The sequence below is a fragment of the Lactuca virosa genome, chromosome 9, assembly GCF_052849685.1.
Source record: "Lactuca virosa cultivar CGN04683 chromosome 9, Lactuca_virosa_CGN04683_v6, whole genome shotgun sequence".
Classification (NCBI taxonomy): domain Eukaryota; kingdom Viridiplantae; phylum Streptophyta; class Magnoliopsida; order Asterales; family Asteraceae; genus Lactuca; species Lactuca virosa.
In genome coordinates this window covers 45697623-45722807 of record NC_136434.1, presented here as the reverse complement: position 1 = coordinate 45722807, position 25185 = coordinate 45697623, and the positions used below count along the sequence as shown (strand labels likewise).

At 38.1% G+C, this 25185-nt stretch overlaps 1 pseudogene; it reads right to left on the bottom strand.

The window, feature by feature from the left end:
* Positions 1 to 11944: 11944 nt before the first annotated feature.
* On the bottom strand, positions 11945 to 13546 carry LOC145138583 (UDP-glycosyltransferase 92A1 pseudogene; annotated as a pseudogene).
* Between the last annotated feature and the right edge of the window lie 11639 nt (positions 13547 to 25185).

Genomic DNA, 25185 nt, shown 5'->3' with positions numbered 1-25185 from the left:
CTCACTCTGACCATCAGTCTGCGGGTGAAAAACCATGCTGGAATACAAATGAGTACCCAACTCCTCATGCAACCTCTTCCAAAACTTGGAAGTAAATCGAACATCCCTTTCGGATACCACAAAAACTGACACTCCATTCCGTTCCATAACCTCCCAGATATAGATATCGACCAGCTTCTCCACCGAAATGCTCTCCTGGATCGGAATGAAATGCGTGCTCTTGGTCAATTGATCCATGATGACCCATATCGAATCCACCCCGGACGGCATCCAAGTCAATTTGGTAATAAAATCCCTAGTAATCTCCTCCCATTTCCAAACGGGAATACTCAACGACTCCATTTTTCCGTGGGGTCATTGATGCTCGGCCTTGACTTTCCTACAAGTCAAGCACCTCTCCACATACTAGGCCATGTCTTGTTTCATGCATGTCCACCAATAGTCGAGCCGGAGATCCCTATACATATTTGTCACTCCGGGATGAATAGAGAACATTGACTTGTGCGCCTCCTCCATCGGAACCTGCCGCACACCACCCCAATATGGAACCCACACCCTCCAGTGAAGGGTCAATAATTGCCGACTATCATAATCAAAGGAAGCCACCTGACCCACTATACGCTCGCTCTTCCGGTGCTCTTCCTTCATAGCCTCGACATGAGCCTCCTGAATCTACTCCAAGAGTTGGGTAATCAGTGTCATCCTCAAACGAAAATCCCTAATCGGAGCAGCAACCGCTGAGAGCATCGGCCACCACATTGGCCTTACCGGGTGATAAAGGATCTCACAATCATAATCCTTCATCGTATCTAACCACGTACACTGCCTCATCTTCAGATTCGGTTGATCCATCAGATACCTTAGACTCTTGTGGTCCATATAAATAGTACAACGAAATCCATAAAAGTGGTTTCGCCAAATCTTGAGGGCGAACACCGCAACCCCCAACTTAAAATCGTGTGTAGGATAATTCGCTTCATGAGGCTTTAGTTGTCTCGAAGCGTAAGCGATCACATGACCCCGCTGCATTAATACTGCACCCAAACTTGTGATCGACGCATCACAATATACCACAAAGTCCACAACACCCTCTGACAAGGTCAGAATCGGGGCCTCACACAATCTCTGTCTCAAGGTCTCAAAAACGGCCTGTTGCTCAGGCCCCCAACGAAATGTGACAGTCTTCTTTGTCAGCCTATTCAAAGGAACCACTATCTTGGATAAATCCTGAATGAATCTCCGATAGTAACCTACCAATTCAAGGAAAATATGAATCTTGGATGGAGATCTTCGAACCTCCCATCGCATCACTGCCTCAACCTTAGCCGGATCGACTAGAATATCATTCCGGTTGACAAGGTGTCCCATAAACTACACCTTACACAACCAGAACTCACACTTGGAGAACTTTGCATACAGCCACTCCCTCCTCAAGGTCTCCAATACCTCCCTCAGACGCTCCTCATGCTGCTCCTCGGTCTTGGAATAGACCAGGATATCATAAATAAACACAATCACAGACCAATCCAACATAGGCCTGCATACGCGATTCATGAGATCCATGAATGCGGCTGGAGCATTGGTGAGCCCGAAGGGCATCACCACGAACTTGTAATGACTATAACGAGTCCGTAAGGTTGTCTTCTGCATATCCTCCTCTCTCACTCTCATCTGATGATAACCCGAACAAAGATCAGTCTTAGAAAACCAAGATGCACCCTAAAGCTGGTCAAATAAGTCGTCGATCCTCGGGAATGGGTAACAGTTCTTCACCGTTAGCTTATTCAGCTCCCGGTATTTGATACACATCCGATGTGACCCATCATTCTTCCTTACAAAAGAATCGGCACTCCCCATGGTGAACTGCTCAGCCAAATAAATCCATTATCTAACAACTCCTGCAACTGTGTAGACAACTCCTGCATCTCGGGAGGTGCTAATTGATAAGGTGCTTTGGCTATCGGAGCCGCACCTGGAACCAAGTCAATCTGAAACTCCACCTGCCTCTCCAGAGGCACTCCCGAAAAATCCTCTTGAAACACATTCGGGTACTCCCGAACAATAGGTACATCGTCCATAATTGCCTTACCCTTTTCCCGGGTATCCATAACATAGGCAACAAATCCGTAGCAACCCTGCTGAAGATAGCATCTGGCCTTAGCTACCGAATATAGAATCGGCCCACATTGAACACCCTCTCCCTAGATTTCTATCTCTCCCCCACTTGGGGTTCGAATACATACCAACTGATGCTCACAATCAATCACTGCCCCATTGGGGCTCAACCAATCCATCCTCACAATAACCTTGTTCCCATGCAAAGGAATAGGAACCAAATCAATCGGGTATCACTCACTAAATAACTCCAATACATAACCCCGATGAACCCTCGATACCCGAACCGAACGATCATCAGCAATCTCAACCTTTAATGAATAATCCAGATCCCTTGGAGCTTTGACGAACCTCTTGTTGAGCGCAAGAGATTCAAAAGATCAGGTAGGCCCCAAGTCAAATAAAACCAGGGCAGAGATACCATTCACATGGAACAACCCTAAGAACAAACTCAAAAACATAAGCATGAAGTTAACATAAATAAAAAGATAAAAAGAAGATACGTACTGGTGACCACATCGGGTGTTGCACAAGCCTCCTCATCTATCAGCTAAAATACCCTGCTCCGAACAACGGGCGCCTCCGCCTTGCCCTGGCGGCCATCTGTGATCCTTAGAATCGCTAGAGCATGTGTTGCTACTGGTCCTCCTGATGCTAAACTCGGATAGTTGGCCTTCTTATGGCCACTCTGACTGCATTGAAAGCAAATCATATCAGATCACTAGGTGGTAATAGTAGCAGTACAATCCCTGCCAAAGTGCCTTGTCTTGCCGCACTGGTAGCAACCCGAACCACCCGCTCTGTAGACTCCATCATGTGCCCTGCCACACTTTTCACAACGGCTCTGGCCTTGTTGGCCCTTCGATCTAGAATTGAATCCCTTAGGTATCTTTTTCGAAACCCCCCGTCATTTGCCCGTGCTCTACCTTCCTCTTCCCTATATGATCCAAATAAATCTCCCGTTCCCGGCCCTGGATATCATGTCATCCAGTGTCGAGCATTCGGAAAAACTTACAAACTCCCGAATATCTGATATCAACATGTCACGATACCAAGTCTTCCGCATCTCCTTGTTCGTGGCATATTGGGATACTAATAGGGCTCTCTCTCTGAACTTGGTGGTGATCTCCGCCACGGTCTCATTCGTATGTCGCATATCTAGGAACTCCCTTGCTAGCTGTTGCACCTCAATAGCTGGTGCAAACTCCACACGGAACCGGGTCACAAAATCTAACCAGGTCATGGCCTTAATGGCTGGTGCTCCCAAAGTGTAGCTGACCTCCTCCCACGAATCCCGGGCTCGCTCCCTTAGACAGCCTGCGGCGAACTTCACATTCGACCCCTCGGGGCAGAAGCTAGTCATCTGGGCACACTCAATGTCTGCTGTCCAACGTCTGGCTACAATGGGGTCCTTCGCCCTAAAGAATTTCGACGCCCCACAACCCCTGAAGTCCTTGAAGGAGAGAGTGCAGGCTCCGGACTGACTAGCGGCCATCTTGGCCCTAAATATCCGAAGGCGATCCTCCATCAACTCGATAATACCCTCCTTGATCAACCCAAACATCATCGGGGTTGCATCAAGGATTCATCTCGTAATCTCAAATGCGATGAACTCATGTAATCCCACATCAATTGGTTCGACACCCGAGCCCGAACCGGATCCAGATCCTGAACCTCCTGCCCCACCGCTTGTCAATACCATGCTGAAACATAACACGTAAACAATCAGTATACACGAAGAGGTTCACACTCTCGAAGTTTCCTGAATTCATCATGGCCTTCCTTGTCTTGGGTATTAATCTTGTGCTTCCAATATTACTGTCCCAATACTATATTCCACAACTATCAATACCCTCCTCAAGGACTATCCCGAATCCTCCAAGTCACTTCTTTTCTATCAAATACTCCTCTCTTACTACAAAGCGTCCTACACACCAAGACATAATCCAGGAACTTCCTAGGGTTCCTTTCCTCCCCACCCTCTGCTATCAGCTGCAGAAGGAACTCCCTCTAATACCACCTATCTATTACACGGATACAATTATATATCATTGGTACTAGATAATTCTTCGAATGAAAGGTCCCACACTACAACGGTTGAACTCAAACAAGAGCTACACAATAGACTTAAACCTAGCCTTCTAAAGTTAAACCTAAAAGAACAAAGCACACAACATTCGAGCATAAAGCAATTCGAATTAGAACACAATATAAACATGCCATCCTATCAGATAACTGATCTCATACTAGCATGCAAACCTATAAGCTCATACAATAAGCACATAAAGACATCTCTCCTAGCATTCTATCAAGTAATCCCAAGCAGATTCTTATCCCTAGTCTAGCATGCAATTTTCATATCATAACGTAAAACATATAACATGTATGGGTATTTTGGGAAGACTTACTTGAGCTTAGTTGATTACACGCATCGCACCCCTAGCATTCTATTAAGTAGACCTACATAGCTCTTGAATGGTCATTAACTAGTAGCGTGGAATATTTGTCCCTAGAAGGTGTGGGAGGCGTGACGGTCCCGCGAAGATCTCTATATACAAGTTCTAGTCTTCTTGTTTCTCTAAAATTTGATTGTGTTGGGTAGGGACTTCTTGTCTGCTTCCCTACTAGACACCCTTCACAGAGATGTGTGGGTTTGTCTATTTTTGGCATTCCCTCTAGGGATGAGATTTAGAACCGGAAAACCGGACCGGAACCGGAATCGGACCGGAACCGGAACCGTTAGAACCGGAATATATAGAAACGGTTCTGGTTCCGAGTTTAAAAAATGGCTTTCTCCGGGTTCTGGGTAATCCGGGTTTGGGTCCATCTGGTCCGGGTAAACCGGGTCTAAAAACCGGAACCGGTGTTTGGAACCGGAACCACTTTTAGGACCGGAACCGGTTTTTGTGAAACGTTTAAAAGATGTATATCTCATTCGTTTCAACTCCGATTGACATGCGGTTTTTTCCAACATGTAGTTTAGAGTTTGTACATGATTTTAGACTATAAATTTGCTATTTTTAGTTTTATATTCATTCACTTACAGTCCCCGAAAGTCGAGATATCAAAGCTGGAAATTTTTAGTTTTTCAGTTTTTTTGTATTCGGTGAAAGTTTTAAAACATGCATATCTAATTCGTTTGAAGTCGGATTGACATGTGGTTTTTTCAAACTTGTAGTTTACAGTTTGTATATGAGTTTAGACTATAATTTTGTCATTTTTGGTTTAACATGCAATGATTTACAGTCCTGCGAAGTCGGGATATCAAAACTGAAAATTTTCAACTTTTTAGCTATTTGTTTTTGTACTATGTATTATGTGAAAATGTTAACACATGCATATCTCATTCGTTTAAAGGCGAATTGACATGCGGTTTTTTCCAGAGTGTATTTTAGAGTTTGTGCATGATTTTAGACTATAATGTTGTTAATTTTGGTTTCATATTCAATGAGTTATAGTCCCCCAAAGTCGGGATATCAATATGAAAATTTTCAAAGTTCAACCCACTAAGTAGTAAGTAATTACCAAAAAATCCTGGTTTTTCAGGGTTTTCCGGTTCTAAACCCACTTTATCCGGTTACAACCTACCCACTTTGATGTTTCCGGGTTTTTCGGTTCTAGACCCACTTTACCCGGAACCATACCCGGAACCGAACCGGAACCGGTTCCTATATACCGGTCCGGTTTCCGGTTCTTCAAAATCCCGTTAACCGGTTCCGGGTTTTCCGGGTCCGGGTCCATCCGGTCCGGGTTTGGACCCACTTTCATCCTTAATTCCCTCTACTAATTTCTTTTCTGACATGGAATTTAGTGCATCAAAGTTGACATGGCCCATTCTAGTGTGCCAAAGCCATGTTGGGTCACTGATTTCTCCAAGTAGACAATCTGACCTTACTTCATTAAGAGTGATTTTATAAAGTCGATTTTGAGACCTTTGTACCTTCATAAGAAACTTTCCTATAACATCATTAACCCATAAAAATGGGTCTTTTATCTGAATCTCATCTCCACCTTCTGCCAATTGACCCAAAATGATTACTACACAAATTTGGTATGTATTAAACTTCCTGAAGCTTTCGCTGCTCAACATTTTTGCATTGAAAAACAGTTGAACCTTCCCTTCAATCTTTACTTTGGATCCATTTCCAAATCTGACAGAACCTTGAATCATGTGGTTTAGTTCACAAAACTTGTTCTTATCACCTGTCATATGGTTGCTTGCCCCTGTGTCGAGATACCACATTCTTCTTTGATTATCTTTATCACCATTAGAATTCAACAGTAGGGTTATATTTTCTTCATTTAGAAATACTTCAACAATCTCTTCACTAGTGTTGACAGTAGTAAGGTTGGTTCGTTATCAACTTGGTCTTTGATTAAATTGTTTTCGTGGGCCCTTTCCCATCTTGGATTTCCACACTCGATTGCATAGTGTGTATCCTCTTGACAATTGTAACATTGCACTTTACTCTTGTCTCTACTACCGGATGGTTTACGACCTTTCTACAGGTGTGAACCACGACCAACACGGTTACTGGTGGTGCCTCTTCTGCGATCTTTTCCTCGTCCCCTTGAGGCACTAGACCCATCATGGTTACCTTTGTGCAAGTTCTTGGAGTCGTCTTCAATTTTCTTATTATTTCTAACCACTCTTGATGAGTCAAATGAAGCTTCCTTTCTTTATTTTCCACATGACCTTTCATACGTTCTTCATGTGCCTTCAAACCCTATCACTTCTTTAACTGTCATCTCATCCAAATCACCAAACTTCTCTAGTAGCTTCTTCACCACAGATGATTCTTCTACGGTGTCCCCCAAAGTACGCATGGTGCTTACTATGTTGCCTATCTTCACAGCAAACTCGTCTACACCCTATGATTCCTTCATACTCAATGCTTCAAACTCAACCTTTAAGGTTTGAATTCTTGTTGTCTTAACTGTATTTGCTCCTGTTACCATTGTCTTCAAGGCTTCCCATGCTTCTTTGGATATTTTCTTCTCAACCAATGACAATAGAAAGTCTTCAGGTATGCCTTGGTAGATGGTGGTTGTCGGGGCCAACAAAATTAATAACCCTAAATATTACACATTAAAATAGTGTATAGTGGTAAAGGGATCAAATCCACAGAGATTGGTTCAATTTTATAACTCTATGAAAAATCTCTTTGTAAAAATACTTGTAAAATGACAATAAATTAAAAATGGGGGGTTTGGTCTTTTGAAATACTTGAAATAAACTAGAATTAAACTAAGATTTAAATAGACAATTCAACAAAAATAAGAGTTTGATGTAAAATCAATAAGGGAAGGATGGTTGACTTAAAGTTTCCTTACTTTGACTTTTGATGAACATATCATTAGAATCCAATGGTACAATACTTGTTTTAAATCCTTAATTTGGCTATACTAATCCAAGAAGCTTGAGATTACCTAGACTTTTCTTAGTTGTTAAAATGGTTAGAGAAACTCATAACAATTTCCTTAGTCAAAGTCACAATTTCCATTGAGCATGTAATTAGTGAAAGTCAACTAGCATTAAGAACCAAAAAGTCACCAAATCTAAGAGGAGTCAAATGTTTTCACTACCATGTTGGAGAAAATGTTTTTATGGTTGTGTGAAACAAAACTAACAGAAAAATCATTTGTTTCTTGCTAATTTGAGGATCCTTAATCAAAAAATTAGCCAACTAATCACCACAAACACATTTAAACTCATGAAAAAAAAAACATACAAGTAGTGATAATATGTTAAAACACAAAACATTCCCATAAAGATTGAAGAACAAGTTCATGGATTCTTCAACATTCAACAATATTTCAAAGGATTCAACAAAATTCAATCAATTTTAGTTTAGCCAAGCATGACTAAACTCAAAGAAACAAAGTTAGAAAAGATTGTACCAAACATTTAACAAGAATGAAGAGATGAAAAGATGATGTTCTTGAGGTGTTCTTGGCCTTTAAAAGTCTTCAAAACTCCAGAGAAAATGCTCCAAAATCGGATGTCCAAGAGTGTAGAAAAGTGACACACCAACCTTCCCTATATAGCTCAAAATAAGAAATCCCCGAAATGCCCCTGCAGGGCCTTGCGTGACCCGCATGTTGTTGCGCGGGTGGTGCCTGATATGGGCTTCTTTAATTTATTGGGCTTCAAAAGCATATCCCACTGGCCCAGATCGAGTCCAATAATCTCCAAGCCCATTTTTCTTCAATTTTTCTTCATTTTAAAGCCCAATTTGGCTTTTCAAAATCACCCATAGCTCGTAATCTCGCCCGATTAATAATCTCCACACGCTCGAATATTCTTCCGGTTCTTGCAAATTCAAACTTCATTTTCTCCATGCCTTCAAATAATCACCAAGCTCGCTCCATGCATCAACTTCATTATCACCAAGCCTATAATTCTCGACGTCCTCTTATTCCAATCGCTTTCCATACGTACCGAACATTCCCGCTCCACTAGGCCTTAAAACTTGCAAATATGCTCACAAAATTCGAAAGTACCCGAAAGTGGTCATAAAATAACAAAAAGGAAAATATGCATGAAAATTAATTAAAATATGAATGAAATAAACTAAAATAAACTACAAAAAGAAGTAAATAAAATAAACTATCAGTAGATGGCTACCAAAGCCATATTGTCTTTCTTTACTTCTACAATCGTGTTTATTATTTTGGGTTCTATAACATCCCATACACCTTGAGCTTGTATAAACACTCTCATCTTTATAGCCCCTGCATCATAGTTGTTTCTTGACAACATCAGGCAATGAAGTGTGACCTGCCCCTCCTTCTCAATGTTGTTGTTTCCTGTCATTTCTAGCACTAGTGATTGATACTAGTGATTGATACTTAGGCAATGAAGTGTGACCTGCCCCTCCTTCTCAATGTTGTTGTTTCCTGTCATTTCTAACACTAGTGATTGATACTTAGGCATACACAGGTTGTGCCTAATACCAATTGTTAGCCTTTTACAAAAGGGATGATAGAAATTGAGAAAAGCAAAAGAAACAAAAGAGTGGGGCAAAATTTGCACACTTTTGTAATCTCCCAAAAGTGAATAAGAAGTGTGAAGCTTTTTCCCCCCGATGTTTTGTTTCTTTTCCTTTTCTCAATTTTTGTCACAACCCATCAGATATAGTCTACATCCCTTGTCTAAAAGGCTACAAGTGAAAGTAATTAACAATATCGAAAGACTTTGCTACTTCATTATCCCCACCCATGAACACATCTGAAATTATACATGTGGGAGGACGTCCTTCGTCGGCAATCACGTAGGAGATGAACCCACGTAGCGGAGCTTCGAGGGCAATGGAGGCGATGTGTAGTTTGATGATTTGTGTGAAGGTTAGGCCATTGGTGTTTTCGGAGTTGGGAGGGAGGCCGTGGTCAGAGCTGTTGAAGGGGAGAGATTTCAGGTGGATTTGATGTGGGCGGAGAAGGGCTGTTGGAAATGGCTGAGCGGAGGTAGTTGATGTTCAGAGGGCTATTGACGATGGTAATGGTGAAGATGGGTTTATGGTGGAGGATTCGGTGGGCCAATTCTAAGAAGGGTAGGAGATGACCTTGTGCCATGAACGGTACCATAACTATATGTTTAGTGGAGCATCCTTGGTTGAATCGTTTCTGTGTGCGAGAATTCAATCAAAGGTTTGTTTATAATGTACGGAATGGATGTCAAACTTTATGAACGTGTTTTTCAAATATTAATACGTTTATTAATAAGAATACATGAGGTCTATCATAACGGCCGAAAAGATGAATGGGAAAGTTAGATACTTATTGTAGGAAAGGTTAGATATCATCATTGCATTGTCAAATCCAATTAAAGCAAACTAAGAAGTTTATTGCTATTAATTCTACAAATAGACTATGGATAATTAATTATGGATTTATTATGATATGAATTTATATCAAGCCAAATTAATGCTCATCTACCATCCAAGTAATGCTCATGTACCATCAAAAATTAAAAAGGCTAAGAATCTTAATTTTCTTTAAGATGGTGTTACCTAACATATAATGTCGATTAGCTAAGGATTTTTTTTTTTTCGATTTTTCGAGCGCCAAACGTCGTTTTCTTTTTCGCTTCGTTTTTTTCAAACTTGTATTATACATGATCATCAATATTTTCACCAATTTATAGCTATTAATATCGTTCATAAAGTCGTGTGCACCTACGGGACCCATTACTCGTTTAATGGTTTAACATTATAATGCTTATTAATACATTCACATACAAATACTCACAAACACGTTTACATACACATATACACGTACACATATACCACAACTCATTCATGCATATAAATATAAATATACAAACATAAACTCATCACAAGTTGGTGAAAAGTATAGACATTACAATGTTAAACCGTGAAACGAGTATTTGATTCCGAAGGTGCACAGGACTTTATGAATGATACTAATAGCTGTAAGTTGGTGAAAATATGTATCATCATGTATAATAGAGGTGTGAAAAAAACGAAGCGAAAAAAACGACGTTTGATACCCGAAAAATCGAAAATAAGGAAAATCTTTAGCTAGTTAGCTAGGAAATTCTAACGGAAAGCATATTCCGTAGCTACGTTTGGTGCATGATGAGATGTTTTTTTGGTGTATTTTATATGGTACTAGTAAAGAACCCGTGGCTACGCCGCTTTTCGGGTAATATGGAAAAAATCGGCCAACTTTAAAAAATATGTGCTGAAATTGTAAATCACAATAAATAGGGGAGAAAGTCGACAACCCCTAAAATTAGATGTCAAAAGTGTACAACGAAAAGAAGGGACATTGGTGGAGAAAATCCAAAAATGTTGTGGCAATTATGTTAAAGTTGTCAAAGTTAGGAAAATATGGTGGCAAAATTTTAAAGGAAGTTTTCTGTGTTTTTTATGTCAAAATGTAAAAGTTTTGACTACAAGGACGAAAAGTGTCAAATTCATTAAATATTTGTGGCAAAAACACCAAAATGTAAAACTTTTGACTGCAAGGACTAAAAGTGTCAAATTCATTAAAGATTTGTGGCAAAAACCTTAAGACACAAAAACTTAATTAAAAGGCAAAAATGTAAAAATTTTAACTTTAGGGACTAAAAGTGTCAAATTCAGTAAATTTTTATGGCAAAAACCTAAAGCCTAAAAAGGTACTATTCCTAAGCTCCTTTAGATTTAATATATATATATATATATATATATATATATATATATATATATAATTTGGGATAAATGCGAGTTAAATATGGTATTTGACAAAAAATTGGAAATATTTAAATTTTTAATTTTTTTTTAAATTAAACGAAATTAGCTACGGAATAGCTACAGATTTCTGTAGCTATTTATATCCGTAGCTATTTAGTTCTGTAGTTATCCATTTCCGTAGCTTTCTATAGGAAATCCGTAGGTATTTATTTTCGTAGCTATATAGTAGCTACGATTGTGTTGTAGCTATTGCACCAATTTTCTAGTAGTGAGTTTTACAAATCAATCATCATGTTAGTAGTATTTTAGTAGTACAGAGAGATGATGTTGGTTTATAGCTAATATTTTGGGATCTTGTCAGTTGTAATTTTGTAGTAGTACAATTTGAATATGAACATGAAGTCTGAAACCATTAGTTACTTTTTTGTATTTGCGTGTTTTACACATGAAAATTTATGTAAGTAGTACAATTTGGCGATTTTGGTTTCTAGTTGATACTTAGGGGTATATGTATGTGTTGAATACAATTGAATATTAATATTAATCATATGTGACTATTGAAAATCTTAATTAAATAGGTTGGACAAACTTGTTTTTATTAAAACTTGTTGTACACTAGGATAAATCGTAAAAACTTGGATTAATTATTATACATAACATCAATAATCAATCCATTTTTATTATAGTAATTAAGTTATATAGTTTAAGTATCATTTAAATAGAAGAAAAGGTTGACACAAAGTCAGCCATTGCTTTGTAAGAAGAACCATTAACACTTGCATGCATCAATTTTCTTAATTCAGTTGCTTTCTTTCTCATGTCATTCCCTTTTCCGTCTTCATTTTTATCCAACACCACCTCGATCACCTTCTTCACCTCCTCCTTGCCGATCGTACTATCCACCACCCCTGTCCTTAACACCACACAGACACCCATCTCCTCCACCAACATCTTTGCATTGAACCCTTGTTCTGCCGCCAACGGCCACCCTATCAATGGCACCCCTTGGCTTAGACTCTCCATCACCGAGTTCCATCCACAATGGCTCAAGAAAGCTCCGGTTGACTGGTGGCATAGTATATCCAATTGAGGTGCCCAATTGTGCACCAACAATCCTTGGTTTCTAATTCTATCCTCAAAACCCGAAGGCAACCATTCGGGTTTGAACTCACTTTTGATATCAAACCCTATTGGTGGCCTAATCACCCAAATAAAAGACTTCTTGCTCTCTTCAAGCCCTTGTGCTAATTCCATCATTTGGGTTTCACTAAGTGTGTTTTGAGATCCAAATGAAACGTAGAGCACTGAGCCTCGAGCATGCGAATCCAACCATTTGATGCATTTTTCGGGGTTACCTATAACATTGACACCCGAAGCCGTATCCATACCCGAGTTTGTTTTTAACATTTTTGATGGGAGGAGTGGGCCAGTACACCAAAGAGGGAGCTTTGTGAAGTTTCGCAAGGCTTCACATCCCGTGGTTTCTATCTCTTCAACTGTATGACACAACCAGCCGTTGGATTGAAGACAGTGAGAGAGCTGAGGTAGGAAGTATATTGACCATTCATCTTTACCATCAGCAGCTCTGTAATACGGATGATGCTGCGTGATCGAAAATTGAAAAGATTCCGGGAACCCCGGAACCGGAAAATGGTCGTGGGTGCCTCCATCTGCAATATTCCGTTGAGGAAGATTCATGCAAATGGAACAAAATGCGGTTGTGCCATAAGCACCGCCGGTGGTGAATGTGTAATTAACAGTTCCGAAAGATCTTGCTACCTCATTAGCCCAACCCATGAAATTATCAGAAATTATACAAGCGGGAGCAGTTCCTTCTTTTACAATGACATCGGAGATGAACTCACGTAGTGGAGCTTCGAGGGTGGTGGAGGCATAGAAAAGTTTGATGATTTGGGTGAAGGTTAGGCCTTCGGTGCTTTCAGAGTTAGGAGGGAGGCCGTGGTCGGAGCTGTTGAAGGGGAGAGATCTCAGGTGGATTTGAGGGGGCGGAGTGGGGTCGTTGGCGATGGCGGAGCGGAGGTAATTGATGTTTAAAGGGGTGCTGACGATGGTGATGGTGAGGTTGGCGTTGTGATGGAGGATTCGATGGGCTAATTCTAAGAAGGGTAGGAGATGACCTTTCGCCATGAATGGTACCATGACTACGTGTCTACGTAGTTTAGCTTCCATCGCTGAGTCGTTTGTGTGTGAATTGAGTACCGGGTTTGGGCGTTTTTATATATGTCCTTGGAATATGGATGTCACAACTCACAATTTTAAGAAATTTATTACTTTATAAAAAAAAAATTATGCTTATTGATTAAATATTTTTAAATTTTAAGATTACAAATTTATATTTTACAATTTTAAGATTACAAATTTACTATGATAATTTATATTGTGGAATATGTAACATTTGAGAGATATTGTCATATTGAGAGCATGTAGTGCATTTTAGTATGTTATATCATTAAAGACAAGTTATCGGGCCACATCAACGGATAACCGGATTGACCGATTAAATAGTCAAAATTGCGAAATTTTAAAACTAAATAACAAAATTATAACATAAAATAGCATAATTTTAAATTGAATTATTGTAAAAACATAATACCTTTTATACGATTTACCTTGCCTTTCTTAAAATTTTAATCGTCTACCATTATTACTTTCGCTTGAGCCAAGTTCATATCATTTTAAATGCTTAATTGAATCACCAACCATCTACATATACTAATTCGGGTTGATAACGCAAAGAAGTGTTAAAGATTCCAATGCTTGTCGGTTGATTTCCCTAACGTGGATTTGACAATATAGTAACAAATTCAAGATATTCATGCCTCTTAGTATTCTTTAAATGATTTGAAAATACAATAGCTTACAACCAAATTAATGTTTATGTAGATTCTAATAAAACTTTATGTTTCTTGCTATAACCTATTAGAGTGGACCTCGCGGACCCGACATAATGGCCGACAGTGTGGTACTGTCGTGGCAACGATTCTGGCAATGTTGTGGTATCGAAAAAGGGGTGATTAGTTGGTTGAGTAAAGCATGTGTAATCTCTCTCTCTCTCTTCTTTCAAAAAAAAATCATTTAACGAGCCTTTATATCATTTCAAAACCACGTCTATTTTTTCATTCAATTTCATTCCACTCTTTGAATTTCATTCGCTTTTAATCCGATTCATTTAAATTGGATGCTATTCCTAGGCCTCTCGAAAGATGCATACAATGATCCAAACAGGAAAAAAATGATGTTGGCCAGAGCATACATTGACACTCTCGAAAATAATCAGATAAATCAACAAAAATTGTCATATTTTTTGGGAAGAGTTATGGACCATTTTAAGCAACATTTTGGAGATTCGGGTCATTTAACGCATCAAATTGTTATATGCACTCAAAAGTTAAATAGTGTAATGTTATTTTCACCCACAAAATGGATACATGGGAGCGCAAAGTTTCTAACAAAAAAGTTTTAAACGTAACAAAAAATGAGTATCGTGAATACCACAACATGAAAGAATTTCGTTACGAGACGACCCTGAATATTAAAAAAAGTCATCATTTTTTTAGAATTTAGTGATTGTAGTTGGATTTAAATATTTCGTTTGTAGTATTTTAAGTATTTCTTTTCATTTTAATTGTCGTTTCAGGATTTAGTTTATGTTTTATTATGCTGTGTTTTTTAATAAAATGTTATTTTTAATTTTATTGTTTTAAATTAACAAAAGTTAAATTCAAAAAAATAAAAATTAAGTAGGTTGGGAGGGATAAGAAAAATGAGTTTTCATATGTTCTCTAATGGGGAAAATTGAAGAGGTCATAGAGAAAAATTGATGAAACAATGATGTAACAAATAGATTAATTATCTGGAACCGGAACCGGAACCGACAGTTCTTAGAATGTTAGAACCGGAACGAGAACCGGTAATAGCGGTTCCTTAAATATTGAAAATGGTTGGAACTGATTGCGATTTTGGGTACCCGATTTCGTGAAAGTTTTCATTTTTTTGAAACTCAAATAAACTGTATCTATTGCAAAGGTATAAGAAATTTGTCACAAATCTATGTAATTTTCATCCAAAGAAATTAGTTTTTTTTTCTTACAGGTAATGAAGAAAAAAAAACATATGTTTTCCACTTCTCACATATGATTGTGTTTGTGGAGGGATAGAACGAGATGGAATCCATAAAAATACTAATTTCATATATTTTTGTTGGGAAAATGATACTGTAACACAATTAACTTTTAGCTTTGTCCCGATTTGATCACTAAAGATATTTTTTTGCGCAATAGGTCATTTAACTTGCACAATTGATGTCAATTACACCATTTCAGTCATGCTACAGGAACAACCGATATCATGGCATGCCACATGTAAGTAGAGTCATAATTATATATTTAAGTCCATGTGGTTGTGGCATGGCCTCCACGTGGGTTTAGCTCGTGATAAACAATCATACCATGTGATTTAGCTCGTGAAGGGGGTCATCGAAGGGGAGACCCATGTCCTCGCTGCGCCCAAGACCACTAAAGAAATTTTCAAAGGGGCAAAGGATTTTAAGAAAGAGGTATTCAATAAGGTTCAACTATAACTAAATCAGTTCAGATTGTTGATCTATAATGCCAATGTGAAATAGATGGTTGACGAACCTAGATACGCGGTGACACAATGCACACAAAACCCTATGTTTCAGGCCTTAAGCCATATTTAAAGGATGTGAGGCTAGGGTTTCGTCCACTTTTCGTCTCCATCACTCCAGAGAGCCCCTACCTAAACCCTAATGTCACATCATTTTCATTTTTAGCCATTCTTGAGTTGGTTCACACCTTGAAGGAAGGAAGAAAGCCTTATGGAGCAAGGAAGCATCAAAGTAAGCTCATCACAATCTTTTAGTGTATTTCTCTGGACTCTTGTAAGTCTTTAAAGTTAGATCTTTATGATTCATTTCTTTATGACTTAGAGTTCTAAGAAAATTTGGCATTTTTTGAGAGTTTTTAGTGAGAGTTGGGAATAAAGTTTGCAACTTTATAACTCTTTCGGGTCCCAAGAGTACTATGTGTTTTCTGGTCTCACAACTTCATTTGGTGTTATGCATGGGGTTTTGGCACCATTTTTTCTTCATTTTGACCTAACTTGGTGGGTGACATGCATTAGACATGTATGCCCATTAAGTTACAATTTTTATAGACAAGCAGGGTGCCATGAAGCCCTTTGGAAAGTATTAAGAACAATCTTAACGTATTAAGAACTTATCAAGGATTTGAATATGCCATCCAAGCCACAACACGGTCAAGTGTTGACCACGACACGATGAGCGATTCATCACAACTTTTTAATTGAGTCGGACCATGGCATGGCTAGGGTATGGTCGTTGTGCGGTGGTTCGAGAAAGTTGATCGTTGACTTTTTGACTAAGTTAAACTTTAGGTTGAACTTTAGGGTTTTGGGTCATAGGTTGAGTGAGGTTTGACCTTTTTATTATATAATTAGGTGGTTGTGGAGCCAACCTTCATATTTCTGCGAGTGGTGGTGATTGTTTGACTATCTGTGAGTTGAGTTTCTCATTATACTATGTAGGACACACAGTGTTAGTGTATGCTTGTTGTCTTTGTGAATCATGCTTATATGTTTGTTTGTTTGTATGTTGGGTGGGGCTCATTATCTAGACCGGGTCCAATCATGATGGGAGAGAGAGAGAGAGAGAGAGAGAGAGAATTATCTGGACGGGGTCTAATTATTCTAGGTAGGGCCCATTATATGGATGGGGTCCAATTATTTAGGGCAAGGCCCATTATTTTGTGATGTATGTGGTATCTTGGGAAACTCACTAAGGTTTGTGCTTACGGTTTAATTTTGAATGTTTCAGATACTTCTGGTAGCAATGGGAAGAGTAGGGCTTGATTGCATCACATCCTCCAGAGATTTCGCACTATCTATTTTATTTTACTATGATGTTTTGATGATATTACATTTCATGTACTCCGATGTTTTGATGAGATTACAGTTTTGATGTGATTACACTTTATACTCTAATTACCTTTGATGGGATGGAAATGAACGATTTTATCTTTTATAAAAATGAAAAAATTTACTCTGAATTTTGAGACGTTACACCTAGTTGGAAGGGATGAAAGGGATGAATATATACTCCACCCTAAGCAATAAATACCCTACTACTTTCATCACATTTTTTTGTTTATCACTCGAGATCAATTCTAACTTTAGAGGTACATCACATTAGCACATTTAATTATCATCATCTTATTAATTAGTTGATAATGATAACTTGACAATGATCTTTTTTTGAACGGCATTTGATAATGATATCTAGTTTTACAAAAAGAATATGAAGAAGAAGAAGTCATATTGAGTTCTGAGTTGTAAGTTGGGAAATTGCCCTCACAACACAATGGTGTATTGCCTAATTATTTTTATTTTTGTATTTTTTTTTTATTTCTGTCGATTTTTTAAACAAGATCCATTTATGTATTATTTTTTTTAAACAAGGTCCTTTTATGTATTATTTTATGCAGGGACTGTTGGAAAATTTAGTATAAATATTTATATTTTTACTAACTTTGGACATATATAAATATATACATATGTTGTATATTAACTCTAAGTGGGTTTGTGTTCTCCTCCACGAGGACTTCGAAACGATATATTATATGTCCAAAATGGAGTATATGTGAATGAGATATCGATACTCAAAGAAGGGTATTTGAGAATAAGTTTAGCAAAAAGGGATGAATGTGAGAATGAGTCCCACATTGGTAGAAAGACCAAACTCAACAAGGTTTATAAGTTTGAATGCATGAAAGGCTTACAAGCTTGTGTCTATGGTTTTACTATAATTCCTACCCGCGTGCAGGGGGTGGGTGCAAATATTGGATTTCGTAGACCAAAAACACCGAACTTGTGCATGGGTGCGACCTGCGGACACGAATGCAGCTCCGAAAACTCGGGCACGCGCTGCCAGTTTTGGTCCCTATTTTGAATTTTGTAACGGATGCATTAATTACGTAATTGATGACATTTATTGGCATTAAACGCTCAATCAATTATTGATTTGTTTCCATTACAGGATTCAAGTATAAAAGGAGAACTTACCATCTCATTCAACACACGAATGAAAATACTCTTCTTTCTCCTCCTTCTCTGTACTCCTGCTTCCGGCGACTCTTTCAGGCAAGTGAAATATCTGACAGTACACCACTGTTAAGGTTTTTGTACCCTGGGAACAGACGACGAATCTGTTTAAGGGAATCGAGTCCAACTCGATCCTCAGCCACCACGTTTGCTACTAATTTTTTCTTTACAAGAAACTTTCAAGAGGAAAAACGAAGTCCTACACTAACAATCTTAAACATATTTCTATTTTGTTCTAAAACTTTCGTTTTTTTTCTTTTGTTCTTTTATTATAAATCGATTTTGTATCGATTTTTCCTGTAATCTATTTAACTGTGGTTACGACTCTTTCAGAATGTCTGGAACTCCTGTTGCTACTGGAACTCCTGCTGCTGGTGTTACCCCTCCTGTGAACCCAAATGCACCGGTTCCAAACATCATGGCTAATCATGCTAAGAGACCTAAAAAAAATTTGGTCTCAACTTCAAGAGGTGGCAGCAGAAGATGTTATTCTACTTGACCACCTTGAACCTGACTCGGTCCTAACAGAAACTGCTCCTGTAATTGGTGAGGGGCAGGCTGATGCTCAATCTGTGAATGCTGTGGATGCATGGAAGCATTCAGAATTTATGTGCCGCAACTATGTGTTGAATGGGCTAACATGCACTTTACAATGTTTATTGTAAAGTTGCAACTGCTAAGGAACTATGGGAGTCTTTGGAAAGGAAGTATAAGACAGAAGATGCTGGAACTAAGAAGCATGTTGTTGCTAAGTTCTTGGAATACAAAATGGTTGACTCAAAATCTGTTATGAGTCAAGTCCAAGACCTTCAGGTCATCATACATGATAACAATGCAGAAGGGATGGATCTTAATGAGTCATTCCAAGTTTCATCAATGGGTGAAAAGCTTCCTCCTGGTTGGATAGACTTCAAAAACTACCTTAAGCATAAGCGAAATGAGATGTCTGTGGAGGAACTGGTGGTGCGTCTTCGGATTGAAGAAGACAATCGAATGGCCTTAAAGAAAGGCGGTGAAGTTGAATCTTCAAAGGTTAATATGGTAGAAGCTAGTCAAACTTCCAAGAGCAAAAGCAAGGGACCTCACAAAGTCAAAGCAAAGGGCAAAAACCTAGGCCCCAAGGCAGGAACTTTCAAGAAGAAGTTCAAGTGCTACAACTGTGGCCAACCGGGTCACAAGGCTTCGGAGTGCCTGCAACCTAAGAGGGAAAACCATCAAGCAAACATGGTGAATGACAACATGGAGTTGGTGGCCATGATAACTGATCTCACGGCTATGGTTTCTGAAGTGAATCTCATGAATACAAATTCAAAGGAGTGGTGGATTGACACGGGGGCTACTCGTCATGTGTGTCATGACAAGAGTGTTTTCAACACCTACAAAGAAGTTAAAGATGGTGAAAAGCTCTACATGGGAAATGCAGCTACCGCGGATATCAAAGGTGTTGGTGATGTCATTCTAAAAATGACTTCGGGGAAAGAAGTGAAGCTTAGGGATGTTTTGTATGTTCCTGAACTTCATAAGAATCTAGTGTCGGGTGGTTTGTTGAACCAATTTGGTTTTAAGCTAGTGTTTGAGTCGGACAAGTTTGTTTTGTCCAAAAATGGTATGTTTGTGGGAAAAGGATATGCCTTGAATGGCATGTTCAAATTGAATGTAATGGTGACAAACAAAATGAATAATGAAAGTTCTAGTTCTGCTTATTTGCTTGAGTGTTCAAATGTTTGGCATGGTCGCTTAGGACATGTAAATTACAATTCTATTAAGCGATTAATTAAATTAGAATACATACCAAAACTTAATATTGACTCAAATCACAAATTCCCCACATGTGTTGAAGCAAAACAAACTAGATTATCTTTCCAAACAATCAAAAGAAACACTGAACCTCTTGATTTAATTCACACTGATGTGTGTGATTTAAAGTCAATTCCTACTCAAGGTGGGAACAAATACTTCATTACATTCATCGATGATAGCACGAAATATTGCTACATATATTTACTAAAGAGTAAAGATGAAGCAATAGACAAGTTTGTCTTGTACAAAAATGAAGTTGAGAATCAAATTAACAAGAAAATTAAAGTAGTTAGAAGTGATAGGGGTGGAGAATATGTTTCTCCTTATGTTGATTTTTGTGCAAAAAATGGAATTCGTCATGAATTCACATCACCCTATTCACCTCAATCCAATGGAATTGCTGAAAGAAAGAACCGCACCTTGAAAGAAATGGTCAATGCCATGATAATAAGTTCGGGTGTAAACCAGTCAATGTGGGGGGAAGCTATTTTGTCGGTTAACTATCTTTTAAATAAGATACCTCGCAAAGAAAAGAATGAAACACCGTATGAACTTTGGATGGGAAGAAAGCCATCGTATAAGTACTTACGAGTGTGGGGGTGCCTAGCTAAAGTTGTGGTACCACCGCCTAAGGTACAAAAGTTAGGACCTAAAACAGTGGATTGTGTATTCATTGGATATGCAGAAAGTAGTAGTGCTTATCGTTTCCTTGTGCATGATTCTAAGAATCCAGACATACACAAGAATACCATAATGGAATCAAGGAATGCTTCATTCTTTGAAGATGTGTTTCCTTGTTTGAACAAGGAAGTTGAAAGCCCATCTTTACCAAACAACGAAGTTGTTCGAGAAGAAGAACAAGCTCAATCCGAGGAAGAAGAGATAGAACTCAGAAGAAGTATAAGGGCTAGAGTTGAAAAATCATTTGGTGATGATTTTTACACCTATGTGGTGGAAAGTGAACCTAAAACCTACCAAGAGGCGGTTAATTCTTCTGAGGGACCTCAATGGAAAGAAGCCATCAAAAATGAGGTAGAATCTATCTTACAAAACCATACGTGGGAACTAGTGGATCTACCTCCAGGTAGCAAGCCACTAGGTTACCGCTGGATTTTTAAAAGAAAGATGAAACCTGATGGCAGTATTGATAAATACAAGGCAAGACTAGTAATCAAAGGTTCTAGACAAAAGTAAGGTCTAGATTACTTTGATACGTATTCGCCAGTGACGCGAATAACATCCATTAGATTAGTTCTTGCAATTGCAGCTATTAGAAACCTGCAAGTTCATCAAATGGATGTGAAAACTGCTTTCCTAAATGGAGAGTTGGAAGAAGAAATTTATATGGAGCAACCTGAGGGTTTCATTGCCTCGGAACAGGAGAACAAGGTCTGTAAACTTGTTAAGTCTCTATATGGATTAAAACAAACTCCAAAACAATGGCATCAAAAGTTTGATCAAGTCATGATGGAAAGTGGCTTTAGAATCAATGAGTGTGATAAGTGTATCTATGTGAAAAGCACCACTCATGGGTATGTCATCTTGTGTTTATATGTTGATGATATGCTTATCATTGGGAGTGATGACAAGATAATAAGATCTACGAAAGATATGTTGAAATCCATGTTCGACATGAAAGACATGGGTTTAGCAGATGTGATTCTTGGAGTCAAGATCACAAGAACCCAAAGTGGTTTGATTTTAAGTCAAACACACTATGTGGATAAGATTCTTGAAAAAATTGCTAAGGGAGATACTAGCATAGCTAGAACTCCAATTGACACTAGTCAACATCTACGTAAAAATAGAGGTGAAAGTGTTAATCAAGTGGAATATTCAAGAATTATTGGCAGTCTGATGTATCTAATGAGTTGTACCAGACCTGACTTAGCATATGTTGTGAGCAGACTAAGTAGATACAGTAGTAAACCTAGTGATGAACACTGGAAGAGTATTACTAGGTTGCTAAGGTATGTAAGATACACGCGAGAATATCGACTGCATTATGGCAGACATCCATCAGTTATCGAAGGATACACAGATGCAAATTGGATATCTGACATAAAAGATTCCATGTCTACAAGTGGATATGTGTTTACACTTGGAGGTGTTGTTGTAGCATGGAAATCATCTAAGCAAACAGTTATATCTGGATCCACGATGGAATCTGAATTTATCGCCTTAGATATTTGTGCTGAAGAGGCGGAGTGGCTACGTCAATTTGTAGAGGACATTCTTGAATGGCCTAAGCCGGTAACGGCCATATGTATACATTGTGATAACCAATCGGCAATTGGTAGAGCTCAAAGTACAATGTATAATGGGAAATCAAGGCACATTAGACGTAGACATAAAACGATACGACAACTAATCTCTACGGGGGTTATCTCGGTTGACTGGGTAAAGTCAAAAGATAACATTGCGGATCCGCTTACAAAAGGCTTGAGTAGAGATGTAGTTTATAAGTCATCAAGAGGAATGGGACTAAAGCCCATGAATATTTAAATTCATACGAAGGAAACCTTACCCAGAAGACTGGAGATCCCAAGATCTGGGTTCAAAAGGAGAACCTAATTGTATGAGTGAGGCAGGTCACTGTGGGGGAGAGTTAAAACTACTTCCTAGTCCATTCCTATACGTAGTGACAAAATTAGGCTAAACATATGGTTTTTAATGATTCTTGGAATCACCTATGTGAGAGAGAAGTGGGGTCGTTTCGAATGGAATTATAGGGGCACAATTCCTAAAGCTCTTGCAGAACCAGGTTAGTGTTCATGACCAAAACAAACACGTCTATGAGGATATGGCCTTGTCAGGAAGAGTCCTGTGAGATTTACATTGTTGTCTACGTAAATGGCAGCTTAGTTCAAAGACATCGAGATCTACTAACTGCTAGGAGATTAAGTGTAACATCTTAAGGTAGGGTTCAAAGGGTAATACCTACCTATCCTATGCAGGATTCAACTGTTGAAAATTTCGTTTGGAAAGTGGATGTGCAGAGATCGATCTCCATTCATGTGGGGGATTGTTGGAAAATTTAGTATAAATGTTTATATTTTTACTAACTTTGGACATATATAAATATATACATATGTTGTATATATAGCTAACTCTAAGTGGGTTTGTGTTCTCCTCCACGAGGACTTCGAAACGATATATTATATGTCCAAAATGGAGTATATGTGAATGAGATATTGATACTCAAAGAAGGGTATTTGAGAATAAGTTTAGCAAACTCAACAAGGTGTATAAGCTTGAATGCATGAAAGACTTACAAGCTTGTGTCTATGGTTTTACTACAATTCCTACCCGCGCGCAGGGGGGTGCAAATCTTGAATTTCGTAGACCAAAAACACCGAACTTGTGAATGGGCGCGACCTGCGGACACGAATGCAGCTCCGAAAACTCGGGCACGCGCTACCCTCGTTTTTGCTAAACTTGACAATTTTGGTTCCTATTTTGAATTTTGTAACAAATGCATTAATTACGTAATTAATGACATTTATTGGCATTAAACGCTCAATCAAATATTGATTTGTTTCCATTACACGATTCAAGTATAAAAGGAGACCTTACCATCTCATTCAACACACGAATGAAAATACTCTTCTTTCTCCTCCTTCTCTGTACTCCTGCTTCCGACGACTCTTTCAGGCAAGTGAAATATCCGGCAGTACACCACTGTTAAGGTTGTTGTACCCTGGGAACAGACGGCGAATCTGTTTAAGGGAATCGAGTCCAACTCGAGCCTCAGCCACCACGTTTGCTACTAATTTTTTCTTTACAGGAAACTTTCAAGAGGAAAAACGAAGTCTTACACTAACAGGGACTAATTGTGTATATTTTTTTAAAAAGGGACTACATCTGCAGTTTTTTAAACAAGAACTATTTTTTTATTTTGTTAAATATGGAACATTTCTGTATTTTTTTTAAACATGAACTATTTTTGTTGAAAGAAATAAAATTAATCCTTATTATAGCATTGTCATCCAAATAGATTTGAATTCCGGTCATTATTTATTTATATTAATTCATTTACTATGTATTATTTTTTGGTATTTTTAGTTTTCAACCCACACCCGTGTATTACACGGGTTTTAACCTAGTAAATAAATACTGAAAATGCTTTTTATTTAACTTATTAATTATATACTAATATTCTAAACCGGATTTACAGCATATAGTCTAAGGCGAAGAAGATGCAAGATTTTGTTGATATTCTTGTTGGTAGTGTGAAAATATACTAGTATGTTTGAGGTCATGTTGCACTGACTTCATGTCTCGAAACTTTTTTTATTTCCATATCATATGGTGTTGTCTCTAGCTATGTGGATGTCTTTATGAAATGGTCCAAAAGTTGTTTATTTCCTTGTTTAATAGTATTGATGATGGTTAAATTTTTTCATAAATTCTCTTTTTAATTTCTAGATTTATTTATACCTAATTGGTTGTTGAGATAGAGAACAACCTTTATGAGATTTTTTTTTCATCTAAATTCAGACAAAATAAATACAGCCTTGAAGACATTTGTTTACAAGACATGTCAAAAACTATGTGAATAGACATATCAAAAACCATATTCACTTGATACAACTTAAGCATGAACTAACTTCTAGCCTTTTTAAATTTGGATGGTCGATGAATATTACTTTGGCTTGATAATAAATCGTTAATTAATTATCCATAGTCTATTTATAGAACTAATAGGGATAAGCTTCTTAGTTTGGTTTAATTGGATTTGACAATGCGATGTATCAAACATTTTCATGCATCTCGATATGTTTAAACAGATTTGATAATATCATGACAAATTCAAGATTCTCATACTTCTCAACTTGATTCAAATATAATTTAACAATATAAGAATGTATTACGTAATGTTGAATGTGATAAACCACTAGAAATATATACT